At 39.7% G+C, this 23,630-nt stretch overlaps 1 protein-coding gene across 2 annotated transcripts in view; it reads right to left on the bottom strand.

The window, feature by feature from the left end:
• Positions 1-20,751, bottom strand: part of sema6dl (sema domain, transmembrane domain (TM), and cytoplasmic domain, (semaphorin) 6D, like) — a 368,382-nt gene extending 347,631 nt beyond the window's left edge. For both annotated transcript variants that reach the window (XM_059952799.1, XM_059952802.1), the window contains exon 1: positions 20,701-20,751. The gene's annotated coding sequence lies outside the window, so the exon portion shown is untranslated. The remainder of the gene's footprint in view (positions 1-20,700) is intronic.
• Between the last annotated feature and the right edge of the window lie 2,879 nt (positions 20,752-23,630).

Below are 23,630 nucleotides of genomic sequence, written 5' to 3'. Positions count from 1 at the left end.
TGGGGCCTTTTCTGTGGTGGCTGTAGGAATTGATTCTGGGACTGCAGGAAGTGTTTCTGACAGCTCCGGACACCTTTCTTCTCCAACAATTGACTTTGCTCCTCTTAACTGATCAACGTACCGACTCCAGATGACATCAAACACCATCTTCCTATGTAGGACAATGGTCCAGTACAGTCCTTAATCTTTTCAAGAACCCACTTCTGATCACCTCTGTAGTCCCTCCCCAGGGCTGCTTGTCCAGGAATGAAACATCAAACCTCCTTGTTTGAGGAGCCCTCAAGTTGTCACAGCTGTTTGTCCTGCGTACTCCTTCTGAGATTGGGTTTGAGGAGATCTGAGCGTGAACGCAAAGACAACCCAGGAACAGCATAGCTGTAGAATTGTTAGTGGTTGAATGTGTGTTGCATTGCGATCCAAAAGGAAGAAATTGGCATGCTTCTGATTCAGTGTTAGTGTAGTGTGTTCTACTGACATTGCTCACAGTGCAAACCTTTCCACTAAGCCATTCATAGCTAGGTGGTACAGTGCAGACGGAAGATTTCTTAATCCATTCATCTTCAGAAATGACTGAAAACGTTCCACAACAAATTGTGGTACATTGTCATTGACTGAGTGTTTTGGAACACTAGTCCTTGAGCAAAGGCTTCTTAACACATCAATAGTGTGCCAAACTATGGTGGCAGCTATTGGGAACACCCCTGGCCACTTTGTAGCTACATCCACTACTGTGCCCATGACTGGTCCAGCAAAATCCACATGAATCCTCTCCCAGGGCAATGCAGGCTATTCCCAGGGGTTGGAGAGGCGCTGCTCTTGGCATCTTCTCACCATGCTGGCAGACCAAATACTGCATGACAAGCTGCTCGGTCTGATCATCTGTACCAGGCCACCAGACAAAGCTTTGAGCCAGCTCTTTCACTTTGACCACGCCTAGATGCCCAGCATGCAGCTCCTCCAACACTTTAGCTCTCAACTTGGATGGTACAACTCTCAACCCCCACATAATGCAACCCATGTCAAGGGCAAGTTCATCCCCGTGCTGGTAAAGATGGGGGACTTGGAACGTCTGTTGCATATTCCAGCGAATTTGGGTTGCTGTGTAGACCCGAGGCATGGGTCTTCTCTGTTTCCCTTTGAATCGCATCTGCCATAATAGGAAGACTTTCGATTTGCATTAGGGAGAAAACAGTACATCAACAGGAGTGTCCTCTTTTGTAAAGTTTTCAGGCATTTCCTTTTTCAGTAGTTATTGGGGCAATCCATCAGCATTTCCATGATTACCTCTCTTCTCGATTTCAATCTCTTAATTGTGTCCTCCAAGAAACAAAGCCCATCTCTTCAATCATACTGCTGCTGTTAGTAGACCACCCTTCTGTGGATTGAAAATGGACACCAGTGGTTGGTGATCAGTAATGAGGGTAAACTCTTTTCCATGCAGATACTGGTTGAAACATTTAACACACCAAACCAAACTCAAGGCCTCTCTGTCAATCTGTGCATCATTTTTCTCTGCAGCAGAAAGGGAATGTAATGCACAGGCTGTGGTATATTCTTTTCCATTACTCGTAACAGGTGACGTGACTGCAACTGTACCATAAGGAGAAGTACCACAGGCAATTTCACTGGACATTGTGGATCATAATGTGTGAGTACAGTGTAATTCACCATTTCTTTTGGGTTTTTTTTGGAAAGCCACCTCACAATGCTTTGTCTGTCACCAATTCTTCCAGATCTGTAGTAATGAGGTGAAGAGGTGGAGCACAGCAGCCAGGTTTAGAAGGAATCTGTTATGGTAATTGGCAAATCCTAAAAAGGACCACAAATGTGACATGTCCTTTGTCCTTGAGGAATCAACCACTGCTTGAGTTTTCCAGCATATTTGTGTAATCTTGTGTGCCAATGGTGTGACCACAGTAAGCGATGCTTGGCTTAAAGAATTCACACTTGGTGCATTGTGCGCTGAGCCCTTAATCTCCTAATCTTTTTAAACAACGTTTTAAGATTTTGGAGATGTTCTTTGTCATCCTCACTGGTAACAATGATGTAATCTAGGTAACTCTGAGTGCCTGGACAGCTTGTAGCACCTCGTCTATAGCTTTCTGCCAGTGTACAGGTGCAGATGCTACTCCAAAAATACACCTATTATAGCGATAAAGCCTCTAACAAGTGCTTATGTTGAGAAACACTTTGGCATCTTCTTAAATCTCCATTTATAGGTAGGCCTCAGCTAAGTTCAGTTCACTAAGTATTTCCCTTCAGGAAGGTTTGCAAAGATATCTATAATGGGCAGAAGGTACTCTCTCTCTCCCTCTCTACCTATCGAGGGGAAGGCATATTGCTAGTCTCCCATTAGTTTTCACATTCTAAATCTCAGGGCTACATTGTCTTGTGTCACTCTCATAATTATGAGATTTTTCATTAACAGCATGCAGATTAGTGCTCTTTTTGACCCTGTGCAGTCTATTTATTTTTGTCTGTCTGAATTGATCTTTTTATGTGTTCTATTTTGTTGCATTTTCTTCAAGCTTTGCCTTTAAACTTGCCTTGGACTGGTGTATGTGAGCCCCTGCCACAATGGTAATACAACCTGTTCAGCCAGGCAGGTTTCTGATTAGATACTGCAATTCAGTTCACGCTCACTTTCCTACCTGACTGCAACTCAATTGTGTCTCTGGCTGCTGTTTCATTGATACAGCAATTTCAAATACTCTTTTAAAATGGACGTAGTGCTTCAGTTAGGAACTATTTTTGAATGTTTTTTTGGTAACATTTCACAAACTAAACGATCTCTCAGTGCACCATTAAGCCCATCATTGAACTGACAATGCTCAGGCAATTCCCTTAATTCATCCACAAAAGCTGAAGTGAACTCCCCTTACTTTTGATACCACTTATGAATTCTAAGGTGTTTTGCAATCAACAAGGCTTTCTGTTCTAAATGTTCCTGCATTAAGTTATGCATGATATAAGCAAAGCTTATTTTGGCTGGTTTGGTTGGAACAGTCAAAGCTCTAAGCAAACTGTATGCTTCCCTTCTATTATACTCAACAAAACTTGCACTCACTTTTCACTGACTGTTGCATTTTTTGCTTCAAGACACTGCTCCATTCATTCAGTAAACATCATCCAGTTATCTATTGTGCAATCGAACATATCTATCTTTCTGATGTGGCAAGTTATTTATGCTTTTTTAAATTTTATTACAGTATTATCACCCAGTACAAAAGCAGTAGTTCAACAGAGGCTAGAGACAAATAAAAATTCTTTTAAAAAAAAGTCCAAGGAGAAATGATTTTCACTATTCAGTTAACATGAATTGTAAAAAAAAATCAACAAAGCAATAGAAAAGAAATAATGAGGTAACAGAAAGGAATGCTAAACTTGCAAATGAACCACTGCTGAAAATGTTTATGAATACATTGAGGTACTTAAACTTAAAATGAAGACAAAATTGTAATCAGTAAGCAAATGACAGACTTGTTAATACTTCATATTCATTTCCACAGTGGGCAAGAAGGCAATTCAATGCTACATTCCAAATTGCCTAATTTTAATATCCTCTAGAAAAATTGAACAAACATGTTTCCATGATGGCCAATACAGCAGGATTCCTGTTGCACAGCTGAGTCCCTAAATATCTAAAATACCAGATGCAGCATGTGTTAAATAAAGGCTAATGGTGTGATGTGGTTAGGTCCTAACATTTTCATTTTTCCTGATTTTCAGATCACGAGAGTCTTCTTCCACAAAAAAAGGCATATCTATTTGCACACTATTGCTAAAACTCAAAGCAATAATGTTCTACTTGCTATTTCCTCATCGTTGCCTGTAAGAAAGCTTGCACACAGCTTGGATTAACTTTGATGTTCCCTTTGCTTTGTTTCTTCTTTTAAGCTCCTGGTCTCTTTGCCTAACACAGATGGTAACGTGAGGATACTGGCTGAGTGAGGCTGCCTTGCCCAGCAACACTGCCAGGCAACTTTTCCTTCAACACAACACACACTGAAATCACATGTATCATGAATGCAAATAATTCAGAGGGGACAATAGCTGGGTGGAGTCAGCTGCCAACAGATAGAACATAAAGTGAAACAAAACATAATCTTGCATGACTAAGGTTAAATGAGAGTCTTATGCTGATGAAAAGACTGATGTCTTTGAACAGCACATTAATTCCAAGATGTATGATATCTTAAAGTATTAGACCACAGGGCAGGGTGGACTCAGTATTTATTCAAGTCTCCATGCTACTTAATTTTGTTAATTATTCTGTAAAATTTCATGATGCTTTAGCATCCTTTAGAAATGTTATAAGCCAATCAGTTTTATACTGTCATAATCCTTTTCACCCTATTCTGAATCCATTCAACTGTAAAATTGTGGTTTTGGGGCATGAAAAGCAATCATACTGAACTAATACCTTACAATCTATCGTCAACATTTATGTCTAATGCTTAATCCAGTTAGTTCTTCAGGGGTTTCAGACATATTAAGTTTGGAGAATGGTATATGGTTACTTCATGAGAATGAGCTTGAAAACTCACGGGTGTCCAAATGAAAGGAAATGGACCTCATTTCCTTATCTCCAGACACTGGTCCTGTTTGTGTGTTTAATCTTGCTTCATCATGATCCATATCAACTTTCCAGTGTAAGTAAACATGTATGGTGCCTGATAACCAACTGTCTTGGCAATGACGCATTTAATAACAGTCAGGTAAAATCAGAAGGAAGGAGTTGAAAGTTTTTAATTACATTTTATCTATATTTTTGATTTTTATGCAATGTAGTTTCATAACCAATGTAATGTTAGTATTTATTTTGAGAGGACTGGAATAGGAAAAGCAAAGATGGGATGCCAAGACTTTGATTAGGTCACATTTGAATTACTGAGCAGTTTTGGGCCCCATATCTAAAGAAGGATATGTTCACATTGGAGGGGATTCAAGTAGTTTATGATAATTAATGTGGGGATGAAAGGGTTCATGTATGAAGAGCTTTTGATTACCCTGGGCTTGAAGTTGCCGGAGATTAGAAGGACGATGGGGGACTTCAGTAAAACTTGCCAAATACTGAAAGGCCTAAATAGAGTGGACGTAGAGGATGCTTCAAGTAGCAGGAAAGTCTAAGACCCATTGGCACAGCCTCAAAATAAAAGAACACCCATTTAGAACCCATTTGAGATGAGGAGAAATTCCTTTAGCCAGTGGGTAGTGAACCTGTGGCATTCATTGCCACAGGCACCTGTGGAAGCCAAGTCATGGGATATATGCAAAGCAGAAGTTGATAGGTTCCTGATTAGTAAGGGTGCCTATTGCTAAGGGAAAGGAGTTGAGAATGAAAATATATCTGCCATAATCAAATGGCAGAGAAGCCTCATTGGGCCAAAAAGGCTCATTTCTGCTTCTCTGCCTTATAGTCTAATCCCTCGAATATAGATCTACCCTTTTGCTTTGAGCTCCTTTCACATTTTCCACGAGACATTCTGAGCACATCCTTCAGACCACATACCCACTGACACAAGTAGTCATTATCTACTAAACACTGGGCAGTACTTAAAAACACTGACCAGAGACCCAGCAGGAACTAACAGCAAACGAACAGTGATCCATTCCCACACACTCACTTCTGTGACTAATGAATAGGACAGTTTTCCCCAAAACTCAATGGAACTGCTGCCTCAGGCAGTTTATAGAACTTTTTTCTCCAACTAGCCCCATTGAAATAGAAAACCTATTTTATCTAGTTAAAGAGGCCAATTAAAAACAGCAAAAAATGTATCTGATGTGCCAATAATTGTGTATAACATCTGCAAGTGTTATACAGGAATAACTACCACATAAATACCATCAAGTGAAGCAAATATCAGTAACATTTTAATTCACATGAAGCTCCTGCCCAAATTACAAAATTGAGTTTCTCCCCAGGCCTGTCTTCTATTTCTGAGGATGTTGTTTGCTGGAAGAGTTCCACAGACTTGGGGCACCCTCCAGTATTTCATTTGGCGATGATTTATCATACCCAAGCAACAGAACTTACTCAAATGTAGGAGGTTATCTCAATTGAGTGAACTTGTTTTTTTTTTGCCTCTTGTCCACATGTATTTTCCAGAAGAGACCACAGAACAGTGAACATGAACAGAAAATCTGTTCTATTTCATTTTCTATTCTTCTGGTTAGAAATCCTGCGTAGCATCTCAAATTGTCAAATCAGTTTAGTTTAAAACAGGCTACCAACCCAAATGCAAGAGCAGTTTAGCACGACAGTGCAATTTTTCTATCTATCAAAAGCTCCAAAGACACTTTTAATTGATTTCACTGCATTACTCTGTACAAATTTGACCAAGTTACCAATGATTGCAGAGCTCTCAAGACCAGCGCATGCAAAAGTAAGACCAGACAAATCTACACCCAGTTGCACAAACCCCAGTTCTGCAGCAACAGGTACAATGGATTAAAGCAATTTTTTTCCTTATTAGTTATTTCAGAGATCACAGAATAATAGTAAAAGAATATTACTTTAATTAAAAATGCAACACCTTATAGAACACTCGGTTACCTGTCCACAGTCTCATTATTTATGAGACTGACTGTGCATTTTTTAAAAAAAAATTAAACCTGTTGATTGAACAACTATTGTCTCGGCTATGGTTAGTTACATGTCTAGAATCCAACCCTATGTCTGGAATGCAGATAATGTCAAATATCTTCCAGTGCTGGTTGCTTTTAACATTCACCATACAGAAACACACAACATGCTGGAGGAACACAGCAGGTCAGGCAGCATCTATGGAAATGAATAAACATTTCACATTTCAGGCCAATACCCTTCTTCAGGACACTTATTACAGTACTGTATCAACTGCTAAGTGGTGAAAGCCTTGTTAAACAATCAACATGATTTTACCTGGAGAAAATAAAACCAGTACAGATTCCCATTTCACACTGCGATGATAATGTTTTCAGTTCCAATTTAAACGTGGGATTCCCCACCTTTTGAAGAGTTAAATAGGTTCCTTATTTCACGTAAATGGGTGGAGCTCTAATCTTGACCTTTTACTTCAGCTCTCTTCCAGGAAAGAAGTCCAGTAAAAGAGAGATTTTTAAAAAATAAAGGTAATAAAGTAAGAATAAGAAGAGCAGCATGAGCTGCCTTAATGACTATTACCCAGTAGCACTCACAGCTATGTTGATTAAATGCTCTGAGAGGTCAGTTATGGCTAGAATGAACTTCTGCTTCAGCAAGGACCTGGACCCACTGCAATTTGCCTATCAGCACAATAGGTCTACGGCAGACACAACCTCAATGGCTCCTCATACAGCCTAGATCACCTGGACAATACAAACACCCATGTCAGGATGCTGTTCGTTGACTATAGTTCGGTGTTTAACACCATCCTGATCAATAAGTTAAAGAACCAGGGCCTCTGAACCTCCTTCTGCAATTAGATTCTTGACTTCCTAACCAAAAGAACACAACCTGTGTAGCTCCTCCTTGCTGATGATCAACACTGGCGCTCCTCAGGGGTGTGTGCTTAGCCCACTGTTTTACTCTCTCTATACACATAACTGTGTGGGAGGTACAGCTTAAATACCATATATAAATTTGCTGATGAATCAACCATTGTTAGTAGAACCTCAGATAGAGATGGGAAGGCATACAAGCAGCAAGATATACCAGCTAGTTGAGTGGTATTGCAGCAACAACCTTGCACTCAATGTCAGTAAGATGAAAGAGTTGATTGTGGACTTCGGGAAAGGTAAGACAAGGGAACACAAACCAATCTTCATAGAGGGATCAGAAGTACAGAGAGTGAGCAATTTCAAGTTCCTGGATGTCAAGATCTCAGAGGATCTAACCTGATCCCAAAATATCAATGCAACTATAGAAACTTGTACTTCATTAGGAGTTTGAAGTGATTTGGTTTGTCAACTAAAACACCTAAAAACTTGTGTTATAAATGTACCACGGAGAGCATTCTGACAGGCTGCATCAGTGTCTGGTATGATGAGGATGGGGGTTGGGGAGGCTACTGCATAGGACCAAAAGAAGCTGCAGGAAGTTGTAAAATTAGACAGCTCCATCTTGGGTACTAGCCTCCATAGCATCCAAGAAATTTTTCAAGGAGCAATGCCTCAGAAAGGCAACATCCATTATTAAGGACCCCAACATGAGGGCATGCCCTCTTCTCATTGTTATTGTCAGGAAGGAGGTACAGAAGCCCGAAGGCACACACTCAGTGATTCAGGAACAGCTTCTTCCCCTCTGCCATACAATTCCTAAATGGACATTGAACCCATAAACACTAACTCATTTGTAAAAAAAAAAATCCTGTTTTTGTATTATTTTTAATCAATACAATATATATATTTGCTGTAATTACTTATTTTTTCTCTTCTGTCTACATTATCACATATTGCATTTGCTGCTGCTAAGTTAAGAAATTTCACAACACATGCCGGTGGCAATAAACCCAATTCTGAATTAGAATCAGAATTCTGAGAATTCTGATTCTAATTCAGAATTGGGTTTATTGCCACCGGCATGTGTTGTTAAGAATTCTGATTCTAATTCAGAATTGGGTTTATTGCCACCGGCATGTGTTGTTAAGAATTCTGATTCTAATTCAGAATTGGGTTTATTGCCACCGGCATGTGTTGTTAAGAATTCTGATTCTAATTCAGAATTGGGTTTATTGCCACCGGCATGTGTTGTTAAGAATTCTGATTCTAATTCAGAATTGGGTTTATTGCCACCGGCATGTGTTGTTAAGAATTCTGATTCTAATTCAGAAATTGGGTTTATTGCCACCGGCATGTGTTGTTAAGAATTCTGATTCTAATTCAGAATTGGGTTTATTGCCACCGGCATGTGTTGTTAAGAATTCTGATTCTAATTCAGAATTGGGTTTATTGCCACCGGCATGTGTTGTGAAATTTCTTAACTTAGCAGCAGTAAATGCAATATGTGATAATGTAGACAGAAGAGAAAAATAAGTAATTACAGCAAATATATATATTAGAAATAGAATTCTCAGAATTCTGATTCTAATTTAAAGTTAAACACAAGAGATTCTGCAGAAGCTAGAAATTTGGAGCAATTCACACAAAATGTTGGAAGAAGTCAACAGGTCAAGCAGCATCAACGGACTGGAATAAACATTTGATGTTTTGGGTCAGAATCTTTCATCGTAGCTTAAAGCTGCTAGCTTCAGAGACTACTGACAAAACACCAAAAAATTCTCAGCAGTGTTATAACAGTGGGACTTTTGCCAATGTGATATTTGCATTCCCACATTTTCTAAAGAACAAGTATAACTACATTTGAAACTGTGGAAATAGGAGATTTGATTCATTAGGATTAACAAGTAAAAACTATACAAATTCAAAACTATTTTTTTCCTTTTGCCACTGAAATGAGATTATAGTAATCAGGTATCCTAAAGTTGTGAAGTATTTCATCACAGCCAGTTGGATAAATACTTTGGTTTCATCAAATTTTTTACAGTGGACCTGTCTTGATCTTGTCAACATTAGTAAGTCAAGGAGTCGTAAAGGGTGGGAAAAGCCTTTTATCCAGTCATTCTGAACCACTCTAGTCACTCCAGTACAGAAAGGGTGTGTGGTCTGTGGAAAAGATGCAGAAGAGGTTTACCTGGATGCTGCCTGGATTAGAGGGTATTAACTTTAATGAAAGGTTGGACAAACTTGGGTCGTTCTCCTTGGGAGTGGCAAAGGCTTTTAAAATTAGGAGAGGCATAGACAGGGGATAGGGTAGACAGTCAGAATTCCCCCCTCCCAGGATAGAAATGGCAAATAACAGAGGTCATGCTTTTAAGGTAGGGAGCAGCAACATGAGGGACAGGTTATTTTCTTTAAACACAGAGAATGGTAGGTACCTGGAATGGATTACCAGGAGTGGTAGTGGAAGGAGGCAGCCTTGTGAGGCTTTCAGATAGACATATGAATAAGGAGAATAGATAGAGGGATGTGATGATACACAGGAATAAGACAACTGAATCAAGACTACCATATAATCATTGACTGAATGGTCTACCCAGTGATTAACTGAACTGTTCTTCACTTAACTACTAATTGCCTATCTATATTAGTCCCACTTCCAAGCATTATACTTTCAATGCCAAGGTCTAGTTACCTTTCCTAAAGAGAAAAACATTGCACTATCCATGCCTCTTAATTTTGTGTAACACAATCAGGTTTCCTTTCAACTTTCTACACTCCAAGAATAAAGCTGACTGACTCTCTAGTCTCCTCAAACATTCTACAGTATTCAAGGAACAATCCTAATAATTTTGCTTTCTACCCTATTTAGTATAATCACAAAGTTTCTATAACATTATTGCACACAGCCAGTCATACCCTAATTAATTAATTATACAATTGTCTTGAACATACTGCCCTGGCTAATGAAGGTAAGTATCTGGTTTATCTGAACTCATTAACATGTGCTTCAGAGTTCCCTGAACATCTACACCAAGGTCCTCTACCTATCAGGACCTCCTGGGGATCTAACATCCACTGTGTACTTCTGAGCTCTACATGCACCTGAAATGCATTACCTCACTTCAGATAAAAGTCCATCTATAAATTTTCTGCCCTTCCAACAACATCAATATCTACCAGCAGACCCTCATTGTCAACACCAGTCTTCCTGTCATTTGAAAGCTTGTTGATCATACTTCCTAGATTCTCATCCAGGTCAATAATAAAGTTAACAACCAGCAATGAGTACATCATTGGTCACAGGTAGTTTTTTTGTGATCGTAGACCTTTTAAATCACCCTGTGCCTCCATTTTTCAAGCTAATTTTGGACCCAATTTGAACCTCATTGGACCAATTACCAATATAGACCCAAGTCAAAGAACAAACTGAAGGCTACATATAGACTAAACAGACAGCAGAGTTACCTCACAATGCTAAAGACCCAAGTTCAAACATGACCTCAGGTCAACACATACAAACAAGCTGGATGAACTCAGCAGGTCAGGCAGCATCCGTTGAAAGGCGCAGTCAACGTTTTGGGCCGAGACCCTTCGTCAGGACTAAAGAAGGAGGGGGCAGGGGCCCTATAAAGAAGGTGGGGGGAGGGTGGAAGGTGCCAGTTGAAAAACCAATCAGAGGAAAGATCAAGAGGTGGGGGAGGGGAAGCAGGGAGGGGATAGGCAGGAGAGGTGAAGAAGGAATCTAAGGGGAAAGCACTATGGATTGTAGAAGGCGGCAGAATCATGAGAGAGGTGACAGGCAGCTAGGAGACAGACTGAAAGTGGGATGGGGGAAGGGAGGGGGAGGGAATTACCAGAAGTTGGAGAATTTGATGTTCATACCAAGGGGCTGGAGACTACCCAGTTGGTATATGAGGTGTTGCTCCTCCAACCTGAGTTTGGCCTCATCATGGCAGCAGAGGAGGCCATGTATGGACATACCCGAATGGGAATGTAAATGGCCTCAGGTGTTGACTGTGTAGCGTTGGCATGTTCTTTCTCTGACCTTGTGGGTTTTCTCCCAAATTCAAAAGATGTGTGGGTTTTTAAGTTGAGTGGCCACTCTAAATTGCCTTTGGTGTGTGGCAGAATCCAGAGGGAGATGATAAGAACGTGTAGAGAATAATAAATGGGGGCAACATGAATTTTGAATCAGAATTAGGTTTAATATCACTGGCATATTTTGTGAAATTTGGTAACTTAGTGGCAGCAGTTCAATGCAATACATGATAATATAGAAAAATAAGTAAATCAATTACAGTAAGTATATATGCATATTAAATAGTTAAATTAAAAATAGTGCAATAACAGAAATAATAAAAGTGAAGTCATGTTCGAGTGCTGAATGTTCATTTAGGAATTGGATGGCAGAGGGGAAGAAACTATTCCTGAATCACTGAGTGTGCGCCTTCAGCCTTTTCTACCTCCTTCCTGACAGTAACAATAATAAGCAGGTATGTCCTGGGTGACAGGGTCTTTCATGATGGACGTTGCCTTCCTGAGGCACCACTTCTTGAAGATGTCTTGGATACCGTGTAAGCTCGTACCCAAGATGGAGCTTACTAACTTTACAAATTTCTGTAGCTTCTTTTGATCCTGTGCAGTGCCCCCCCCCCCACATACCAGACGGTGATGCAGCCTCTCAGCATGCTCTCCATAGTACATCTGTAGAAGTTTCTGAATGTCTTAATTAACAAACCAAATCTCCTCAAACTCCTAATGAAATATAGCCACTGTCTTCCCTTTTTATAGTTGCATCGATATGTTGGGACCAGGTTAGATCCTCAAAGATCTTGACATCCAGGTACCTGAAACTGCTTACTCCCTCCACTTCTGATCCTCTATGAGGATTGGTTATGTTCTCTCATCCTACCCCTTCTGTTGGTGATTGGCTTCAACTCAGTGGGCTGAACGGCCTGATTCAGTGGTGTACAGTTTACCTCTTCGAAACTATACCACAACACCAATACGCTTACTCACCGCCTTAAAAAAAATAGTAAGGCAGGAACTACCCTTTTAAAAAAAAAGGCCATGCTAATGTTGCTTGTGTAGTCCCTGCCCCTCCAAGTGCAGATTAAACATGCACCTTAGAATTTTTCCTCAGTAATTTTCCTACCACTCACTTTAAGATTCAATGGCCTATAGTTATCCAGGTTATCCTCACTTCACATCCCATTGTCCTGCAGTCACCTTACAACTCTTCTGTAATAAGAAAAATATTGAAAATTTTCAGCCGAGCCCTAGTAATCTTCTCCCAGCCTGGCATACACCCCAACAGGCCTTGGGAATGTATCACAAGATCACAAGACAAAGGAGCAGAAGTAGGCTATTTGGCCCATCTATGTTTATATTTAAACCTAAAATGAAATCTAATGCTCTCTCTATTTCTGTCATAATTTGTTCTAGAACGTAGTCACGTTCCTTCTTGAATACCTTAAAAAATCATCAGAACTTTTAAGCTTCATGAATTCAGCTAATCCACAGAAATCGATTATAATTTTAGCACAACACAACGTTCTTAACGTTATATATGCAACTTGAGACTTAAATGCACCCTACAAAAGCAAATGCAGATTCTGGAAATTAAGATCCTCTCATTCACTGCTTTTCCAAAGCCATGCTTCTCTAATTGACTCATAACTAACAGCTCTAGTGCAAGAGAGGAGAATAATCAGTAAAGTTTTATCATTTGTATTAAATGAACTAGTTGAGATTTCATATTTCATTTATGTAAATTATTAATGTAGCTGGATTTTTTGCATCTGTCCAAATGAAGCAGTTTCTCTGTCTACAGTACCACATGGATCATACATTTACAAGGTACGAGCATCCAGTTTTGCTCTGGGAGTAAATCAATATGCATGAATTTCATATTCTACTTTATACTCAAACCTTAGCAATTTAGAGTCTCAGGCTAAAGAATCCTTGCACAAAGCAAATATTCAAAAAAAAAGTTGTTCTACATCATCAAAAGAGGCATTTAAAATAAACAAGATCCCTTAGGAGAAGCAGATTTGATTCCTCTCCCTCTTTAGTAAGGTTCAGTTTTCAACATTAACATTTTTTGTGTACCCAGAGGTGCTGCTAGGCAGTGAGACCAGTTCCTCTGGCACAAAAGCAAATGGAGACAGGAGAGTGTCTGCTGACTTGCATATTGTTTGGAAATTAGCAAAGGAAATAATCCATGCAAAGTGCAGGTGTTTAAACATTATTTTACATTACTATACTGAAAGCTGTCTTGGCGACTTTGTAATCTATAAACATAAAACTGCCCCAAATGGGCAGAAGGAGATCAGTAAACATGCACAAAAGAACAGGATAAATTGTCTGCAAGTGGGACACCATCTAGAATAAAAATTGGCAAGTATAGGTTGTGCCGTCAATCATTCCTCAGCAGAACTACTTTGATCCAACACAAATTTATTTTTTCTTATCCATCAGATATTGAAACAGAGAACATATTTTACTAAAGCTCTGCTCTGTAATGAAATAAAATGTGAATTCTGGCTCTGTAGAAATGCACTTTCGAAAGATGTACAGTATCTGGTGCCCTCATTTGGTAGCTTCTGACCTTGCTTCATCTCGTCATCTCAAAGATCTTGCTCTTTATTCATTACAGCAATTACTTTGTTGGAGGCAACAGCGAAATAAGACAAGACGAGACTGACTCAGTGACAAGGTAGCAGCACACTTGTCTCCACAACAGTGGCTGCAGATCTGAGTATCAGCCAGGCCACCATTCCCCAGGAAGATTTCTACAGATATTCACATCCAGAAATAATATTCAATAAGTATGCAAAAGAGTCTGGAATTCCTAGAGAGTCGTCAATGCTAGGGAATAATAATTTGCCTGGTTTCAAGTCCCGCACCAGCAGTGGGTACTCATATTGCAGTCACCAGCTCAGGGCAAAATGTTCCAACAATATGCACTAATCCTAATCTTGAGAAGTGGCTCCTATTGAGCAAATGCAAAATTTTAATCACTTCTTAGAGTTGCTTTCCTTAAGGCTTCTCTCAATGAGTATGCCAACTGAGCACTGAATATTTGTGAGCTGCAAAACATTGCCATAAATATACAATTTAGTTCGGGGTGGGGGAGGAACTCAAGTGCAACATGTCTTTTTCCATTAAAAGTTGTCGCTTCATTGAAAAAAGGACAACTTTCTCAACTAAGGGGTATGTAATCAGATCGGGTTTAATAGCATTGGCATATATTATTAAATTTGTTGTTATGTGACAGCAGTACATGGCACTACATAATAATTAAATTAAAGTTGTATATATACATTTTTTTAAAGTTAAATTAAATACGTAGTGCAAAAGGAGAGGGTAAAAAAAGAAAAAAATGAGGTGTTGTTCATGGGTTCAATGTCCATTCAGAAATCTGATGGCACGGGGAAACTGTTCCTGAATGGTGGAATGTGTGCCTTCAAGCTCCTGTACCTCCTCCCCGATCATAGCAATGAGAAGAAGGCATGAACTGGGTGATGGGGGTAAAATGACCTGCTAAAATGCTCTTTCAAGCATGGCAAAGATATTTAGCACATCAAAAAAGCAGTTTGATGAATAATTAACGGCACAACTTCAGTTGGATCAAAGCTCCTAATTGGTCACAGGAACCCTGATCACTTCATGATACTGTGTAGATCTAGCTGTTGATATGGCTTTCCAAATTAGATTTCCTAGATCAGCTGAGGGAAACTGGAAGCAGTGTACACACTTCTCAGACTTGTCACTCAACGGTCCACAAGTAACAAAGTTCAAAGTAAATGTATTATCGATGTACAAATATGGCACCATATTCTTCCCTGAGATTTATTTTCTTACAGGCATTAGCAGAACAATACACGAGAATAAATGAAAAACTACACACAAAGACCGACAATCAATGTGTGAAAGACAAACTGTGCAAATGCAGAAAAAAAACAAAGAATAATAATGAATAAAATAAATAATATTGAGAACATCGATTTTAGGGTCCTTGAAAATGAATCCATGGGTTGTGGAATCAGTTCAGTGTTGAAGTGAGTGGAGTTTGTAGAGTAATATTGTTCCTGAACCTTGCTGTGTGGGACCTAAGGCTCCTGCACTTCTTTCTTTATGGAAGTAGCAAAAAGTGAGCAGGGCCTGGATGGTGGGGGCTCTTGATGATGGATTTTGCTTTATTCTGGCAGTGCTCCTGCTCAATGGTGAGGAGAGCATTTTCTGTTAGGTACTGGGCAGTATCCACGACTTTTGGTATGCTTTTCTATTCTTGGGCATCGGTAGGACCAGGATGTGATGCGACCAGTCAAGAAACTCTTACGCATAACAGAACATCATTCCAGTCGCCCACTTTATAGGGGCAGGGTCCTCAGTACAGCTCCCTGACAGAAAGCAGAAGGGAAACAATGGGCTCAATTTCTCAATGTACGCTTATTAAGACACTGGAGCATCTTCCTTTCAGAATTTTTTTTAAATAAACTGTTTTCACTCTGCAAGGAAGTCATTAAATCAATGTATCCCCACAGGTTTAATCTTCCCTACAAATTTTCAGGTCTATATCCTGCTTTTGTTTCCTTCCCACGTCCTTACTCCCTGCTTTTCAGACTACTTCATTTAGAGTACTTGGTTTTCTAATCACTTCTATTTTCACATAAATGCTGACATTTCTTTAATTAATAATTCTTATGATCATTTATCTTTTTGCCTTCAGTATATACTGGGAAACAAAGGTAGAAATACATGTTGCCTTCTATCCATGATCTTGTTTTTAATTCCATGTTTGCTACAATCCAGTTTGTTAGTTTCATTGATTGCATATCATTTTCTCATTTTATAAAGAAGCTTTCTTCTGTTTTTATAGTAGTAATCTTTGAGACTCAGGCTACTGTCTGATGATTATTTCACCCCAGCTGTTCTCATTAATGACTTCTGACATTATTCTGTTACCATTCTTAATATGCTCATTACACAAAGCATCTGTTGTTGCTATTGTTCCATTCTGATCACATCACAATGTCCTCTAATGAAGATCTATACAAAGAAAGGAGGGGCAAAACAAAATACTTGCAAGATCCTGGCAGGTCCCATTTAGATCAGCAATAATTTGAGAGAGCTCTGCTTTAATCAGCAGTACCAATGCTAAAGAGATCCTCAAAATAAGATTTCAATAAAATCCATTTACAGAACGTGTTGATTTGTAAAAGCACGTGGCTAAAAGCTGCAGGTTGCTTCCTGACTTGGAATAGACAAATGGCTATAAAACACTCCCCCCCCCCAACCATCTATAATGGATTATTTACAGCTGAGCCAGAAACTACAGAGGCAGTGACCACTGTCATATTGATAAAAGACAAGAAAGGGTTTTTTTTTGCACAGAGATACACAGATGCTGGAGCTTCTATAAGACGAAGATGATCTTGATGTCAATAGCCCTGTGCTGCTTTTAAGAAGTGTCTGAAGAGCCACTCCATAAGGGGACAACCATTCAGACCCCTATACATTGAAAATGCCAAGAATTCCCTGGAACAAAATGAAAGATGCAGAACAATGATCTTAGGAGCTAGCTTTGCAAATGAGGGCATCATGAAAGGTCAGAAGAGTTAATACAATCAGAAATATCATAACATTCACAAAGACAGAAGCCAGTTAGCTCCTTAGATCATTCATGTTCTACTCTTGTAACTTCACTTGAACAAAAACCTAAAACTACAGCAAGGAAATGGGGTGACTGGTTTTGGTTTGTGGAAAGACGGACTGTTGAGTAAATTTAAGTCCTGAAAATCAAACCATTAAAGGATGATCTGCTAACAAAGATTGAGACACTGTCAGAAAAGGTTTAAGTAGCGATGCACAGAATTAAGAGCTAGCATTAATGCTGAAATTGCAATTGCACTATATTTGCCTTCAATCAAATTCAACCAAGTATTACAAAGGTGTTAATAAAGTCAAATGCACAGAATTTTTTTTAAAAGAATGCAAGAGCTCTCCCTGTAAAATTACAAATGTACTTTATCTTATTTTTACACCCCTCCTAATCAAGAATTCCAAGTAATACTAACTCAATTCTTCAGAACATTATTCTAGACTTGTATTATCTATTCAAAGCATTCACTAATAATCACAGTAAAAAGTCAACTACACATTCTAAGCCATGCCAACTGGGATCGATTTGATGTTCTCCCAAATGCTTCACTTCAAATGTACTTTTTCTATTGAAAGTTTCAACTATGTGGGTTAGTCTGGAAAATGCAAGTCATATGGACTTGCTATCCTACTTGGGTGCTGGGTGTACATCATTAAGTTTATTCAGCAATTTTTCAAAAGGATCTTTTGGTTACAGACTATCCAACTTATTTTATATATGCGCTTACGCGCACACATCAGGGAGCAAGCTATATAGCATTCATGCCAGGACCACCAGACTCAAAAACAGTTACTTTTTCCAAGTAGTAAGGGTGATCAACACTTTCACCCACTAACCCACCTCTTCACACCTCCCACAACCACTACTTTATCATTTCCTGTCAACGTCACCATGTGTACAGACACGCTTCTGCCTTGCATCACTTTATGGACATACATAGCTTATATACAAAGATTAATTGTATTTATATTTATTGTGTTTTTTAATCATATCGTGTTTTTGTGCAGCATCGGCTCCAGAGCAACAACTTTTTCATTCTCCTTCACACTCGTGTATTGGAGAGGACAGTAAACAATCTTGAACATCTTGATAATTCAATGGTCAACATTCATGAACCATGGGATGTGATGGTACACCGAGTTTCTCAAAGTGAAATTACTCCAAAAAAAAAGATTTCAATTGCAAATCCTGAAAGCACATGAGATGGCAGATGCTCAGCCCAAAACAAAAAAAAACTAGCTTCTGGAGTATCTCAGTGAGTCAGATAACATCTGTAGAGAATTCCACCAGCAGGTCATTTTTTTGCTGTAAATCCCTAAGTGTCTAAATCTGGATGATTGAAAACAAAAGATTATTTCTATCCAATGATCAATTCCTAATACCTCTTATAAAGAAATAATATTAGAAATTGAGAGCAAGGCTGTTGTCTGATGTATCAAAATCCTAAAATGTGTTATCATAATGAAAACAGAGTGGTGAGATACTTTATAATCTTTTGACTGCAATAATCAATTAGCATTTGCTGTTTGCTCGGAGCTAGAGAGAAGAAATAGAATTTCTGGCAGATGATCTTACATTTAAGATGTGCCCTAGCTTCTGTTGATACAAAGGCATCATTTAATTGTCTTCTGACATAAATTTGAAACATGGATTTGTATCTCCTATGACTGGCATTGACTTGCAAAAGAAGAAGTCCATCAAACACATTAAACGTAAACCTTGTACTTCAGGGCAGAAAATTTCCACCAAATTCTATAAGTATTATTGTAATACCACTGTGGGGTAATACATAAATGTTAGAAAGCTTAAAATATTGGTTAGAGTAAATATTGGTAATTGTTCGTGTTAAATAACATTGAAGATCAGTAATCAACACATAACAAACATCTTGGTCTATAGCCAGTAATTATAAAAGTACCTTCATTTGAATTATACAAATACAGTGTAGCACAGCTTCAAATGCTAGAGTGCAGATATGTGTAATTTTTAGCTACAGTACTCAAATCACTAACATTTCCATGAATTACCTTTCCCAATACAAAATATCTTAGTCATAAATTCACAGCTTCAAAATATTTTGTTTAATATTTTATATAATTATAGTATATTTATTGTATTATTTACAATAAACAATAGAGACAGTTGACTGAAATCAGCCAGGCTGCTTAAAGCATTCACTGTAAAACATAGGTCATCTGTCTACTGTGATAAAAGATTTAGTTACTTAATTCTGGCTGTGCAGAACACAACAGTGTAAATACTGTTAAACTGTGTATCCAATATTCCAATCAAATATCATAATAAGCATAAAAATTTAAAGTTTTGTTCCATTCACTTCTCATTTCTACTTCCTGCTAACATTCTGTATAACAATAAGCAATGGAAATTGATCAACAAAAGCTTGTGGTTTGAAAAGTAACAAAGCAAAGTCACTTGTCCTTCAAGGCTAGATGAGATGCACACATATACTGTAATTGATGAACACTTTGATGCAACTGTAATAACTCAGTGTATACTGTGGCTGTAATAGCACTTGTCAGAATGTTAATGCGCATTTCAAAATGGGTTTAGCTCTCGACACTAAAAAAGACCAGAGTGATTTATAATGGTCACCCAAAGAGATCTCCAGGCTCAGATCTTAGTGCATTTATATTTATTAAGTGATTTTTTTAACGGGCAAAACAAAAGACAAATAGCTAAAGATTTTCTTTAAGATTCCATATTTCAAGAGAGCAACAGGGTTAACCTAAAGGCATAAAGCAGGTGCGCATCGCATTTGTCATCACCCTATTGCATCTTAGCTCTCTGGGAAGAGCCGTACAGAAGGTGGTTCATTTCAATAAAGTGAATTGTAAACTGTTCACGGTGCAGCACTCCGGGGAAAGTCTTTTTATTATTATTATTATTATTATTATTATTATTATTATTATTAATGGTGGGCGGTGGAATTTGACCACGTTACTCTATCATTCTCTACGCCTATTTTGTTAATAAGAACAAAAAGGGACAGCGAAAAAAATGCCACGGTGCAAATTTACATCATCGCAGGTCGAAGCTGATGTGAACAAGGATTTCGTTCACTCAGGACGTTAACAGCCATCAGTGTGTGTGCCTGAACTCTGGTTCCGAGCCACAGAACACCGAGGCTGTGAAGAACACGACTGTCCGGAGGCTCGGTGGTTAAGTGATGCCTATTAAACACTAGGGCAACCGGATAGATGGTTATTACAGGGGGGAAAAAATATAGAACCATTTGCTAATGAACTGACATTGAAAGGATGATTGCTGCGAAATAAATTAGAACAGTGATGCTTTCTTTCCCGCACACGTTAAAACAAATGAAGTGATAAGTGTTTGGGGGCTAGGCATCCGGATCAAACAAACCAAATGCATCAACACGAACAGCAGAAATGTTACTCAACTCACACAGACAAAAAAAAAAGAGGATAAAACTTCAGGCAAAGTCAGAGCCACCGTGACAGTTTGTGCATTCGGCCTGTTGCTTGTCAGAAGAACCCCCAAAATCAAAACGCAGGGAGAGAGAGAGAAAAAAAAACAAGAGGACTTACTGCTGCCGAGTGCGGGAGGAGAGCGAGCGGCGTCCCAACCGCCCGTCCAGCTCGAACGCACAAGCTGGGGCGTCTGCACACAGCGCCAGCCCCGGACTCGCGCGCGCCTGATCGGCAGCTCCCTGCTCCAATGGGAGGTGCCGGGGGCGGGGCGGCGTTCCGGGTTGGGCCAATCGACTGGCCAGGGCTCTTGGGAGCCAGTGTTTCCCGCCAACACCCCGAGGGAAAGGCACGAAGGAGGCGCGATTGGTAATGGGTGGGAACTGCTATTGACTTTCAAATCAGAGCCTTCGATCCGCTTCCTACAGCAAAGAAAAGGCAGGAATCGTGTTAACCCCTTGATATTTATAGAGGCAGCGAATTGCAAGCCTTGGCATTCAATCTCTGCACACATTCACTTCTGTAGGCTGGGCAACCTTCCGCTCTTCTGTACTTGCTGTGCTGTCAAAGTCCAGGTAATTGCGAGATGTGCGGTGTTTCGAGCTCATTCGGTACGGGTAGCGCTGGGCAGGGTGGAGCCCCGAAAAGAGAACGAAGGGAGGAGGGGTGCTGGCTCCGCCATCTCCGCCTTGAGGATTTGCTTCCCAGCCTCTTGTCACCGGGACCGCTGCCTCCACCGAGCCGGTGCCCTTGTTCCGCCCTCCCCTCGTCTCCATGCGATCGGGACTTGTCATAGGAGCAGAAACATCTTGCCCCTTGTCAGGCTGTCCTCAGCACCGATAACTCGTCGTGCAAGGCGTCATTACATGTTATCGCGTCTGAACAATGGATTGTTATCATTTACATTCTCTGTGTTTGTGAAGTCAGGTGAATCATAGGAAAAGACCAGATTCAAAATTATTTTAAAATACCCTCAACCAGTTGAACACTTCGCTATTAAATATTGCACATTTTCCTCATTTTAATCGTTTCCATTGTTTACCAATTTTACTGTTTTGTATTAAAGTGTTCCTCTTATTGTTTTCCTCGTCCGATGTTCCAGTCATGCAACGCTGAAACGATAGCACCAATTCCTTTCACTATCATCACTGTGTACACGAACCACTTTCAGGAACTGGAAGTGTGCAGGTTGCTGTCCATCACTGTGCTTGGAAACCGGCTCCGAGGAAACACGGTCAGAAACGAAGCTTATGTTCTACCTGGTTCAAACGCCAATTGTGCTCTCCAGTCAGTTAGTCCCGCGTTGAGACCGGACTTTCTTCACAATTGCTTGAAGATAGTTTTGTAAGAAGCTGTCTAGGGCATACTCAAATAGGCAAATGTAATTTGCAGGGTCAATAAAGCGAATTGCAAGGAATCTTTCTCAAAACGGGCGTGAATTTAGCCCATCAGCGCCCATTTCGGGATGGTTCTGTGCTATGCTCCTAAACCAAGGGGCTCGTGGAAACCTAATTATTATGGGAACAAGGGCTTTATATCGAGCCACTCACTTCAACTATTGCACGTAATATTAGGCTACAAGTAAACCAATTTCGAGGTAGGAAGCTATAGCGAAAAAGCAAGTTCAATTAAAAGAAATGTTTGTATGTGGAGACGGGAGACATTAGAATGCTTCACAGATTGGTGCCAGAAATGGATCTGTCTTCTGTCCCTGGGTTCAGAAGGCTCCCAGCTGACGGCATTGTTGGGTGAACTTAATAGTAAACTGACGATGGAGGATGTCCCGTTTTGCTTGGTTCGGTGGCTCACAAAAGTAGACAAAGTTGGCGATGGATTCACGAACCATATGGAGATCACACCAGGCTCTTGGTCAAAGTTCCAATATTTCTGTGAGTTGTAGTGTATAGAAAATTCAAGTTCAGTTTTGGTTTATTGCCATTCTGCATACACATGTATACGAAACAACATCCTTCGGAACCAAAGTGCACAACACAGTATCTGTAACTCACACTCATGGGACATACAAATAAATCAGTAAATAATATGGGGCATTTACAACACAAGTTAAAAAGTAAACAGTGTCACGCTACTGGCACTTCATACACAATGAGATGTGTGGTGGAGAATATATTGACTGGTTTCATTACAGCCTGGTCTAGAAACACCAATGTCCTTGAACAAAAAGTCCTATGGAAGGTACTGGATATGGCCTAGTCCATCACTGGTAAAGCCCTTCCCACCATTGAGCACATCTACATGGAGTACTATCACAGGAAAGGAGCATCAATCAGCAGGGATCACCCACCTCCCAGGTTATGCTCTCTTCTCACAGCTGTCATCAGGAAGGTACAGGAGCTTCCACCAGGTTCATGAACAGTTATTACCCCTAAACTATCAAGATTTTGAATTGGTGGGGATAACTTCAGTTGCCCCGTCACTGAACTGTTCCCACAACCTATGGACTCACTTTCAAGGACCATTCATCCTATGTTCTCGATTTATTTATTTATTTCTCTCTTGTATTTGGACAGTTTGTTGTCTTCTGCACATTGGAAGTGTGCCCACCCTGTCTGGTGCTGTATTTCATCGATTCTATTATGGTTCTTGGATTTACTGAGTATGCCTGCAAGAAAATTAATCTCAGAGGTGACATATATGTACTCTGATAATAAATGTACTTCAAACTTTGAGACCTGGAGTTAAGTAGTCTTACAGCCTGGGTGAAGAAACTATTTCAAATCTTGACAGTTTTTGCCTTAATACTACAATGCCTTCTACCTGATGGTAAGGGGTCAAATAGATCGCTAGATGGATGGGAGGGATCATTGACAATGCTAAGGGCTCTGCGTACACAGCACTCCTGATAAATATCTCTGACGGGTGGAAGAGAGACACCAATGATCCTCTCAGCACTCCTTGCAATCCTTTGTAGGTCTTGTGGTCAGATGCCTTGCAATTCCTGTAACAGACGATGATGCAGCTGGTCAGGACACTCCTGATGGTGCTTCTGTAAAGAAACAAAATCATTAAAATCGGGGTAGAGGGAGCTC

Source organism: Hypanus sabinus, chromosome 28 (assembly GCF_030144855.1).
Source record: "Hypanus sabinus isolate sHypSab1 chromosome 28, sHypSab1.hap1, whole genome shotgun sequence".
NCBI lineage: Eukaryota > Metazoa > Chordata > Chondrichthyes > Myliobatiformes > Dasyatidae > Hypanus > Hypanus sabinus.
The sequence above is the reverse complement of the archived record's forward strand: the minus strand, read 5'-3'. Positions and strand labels throughout refer to the sequence as shown.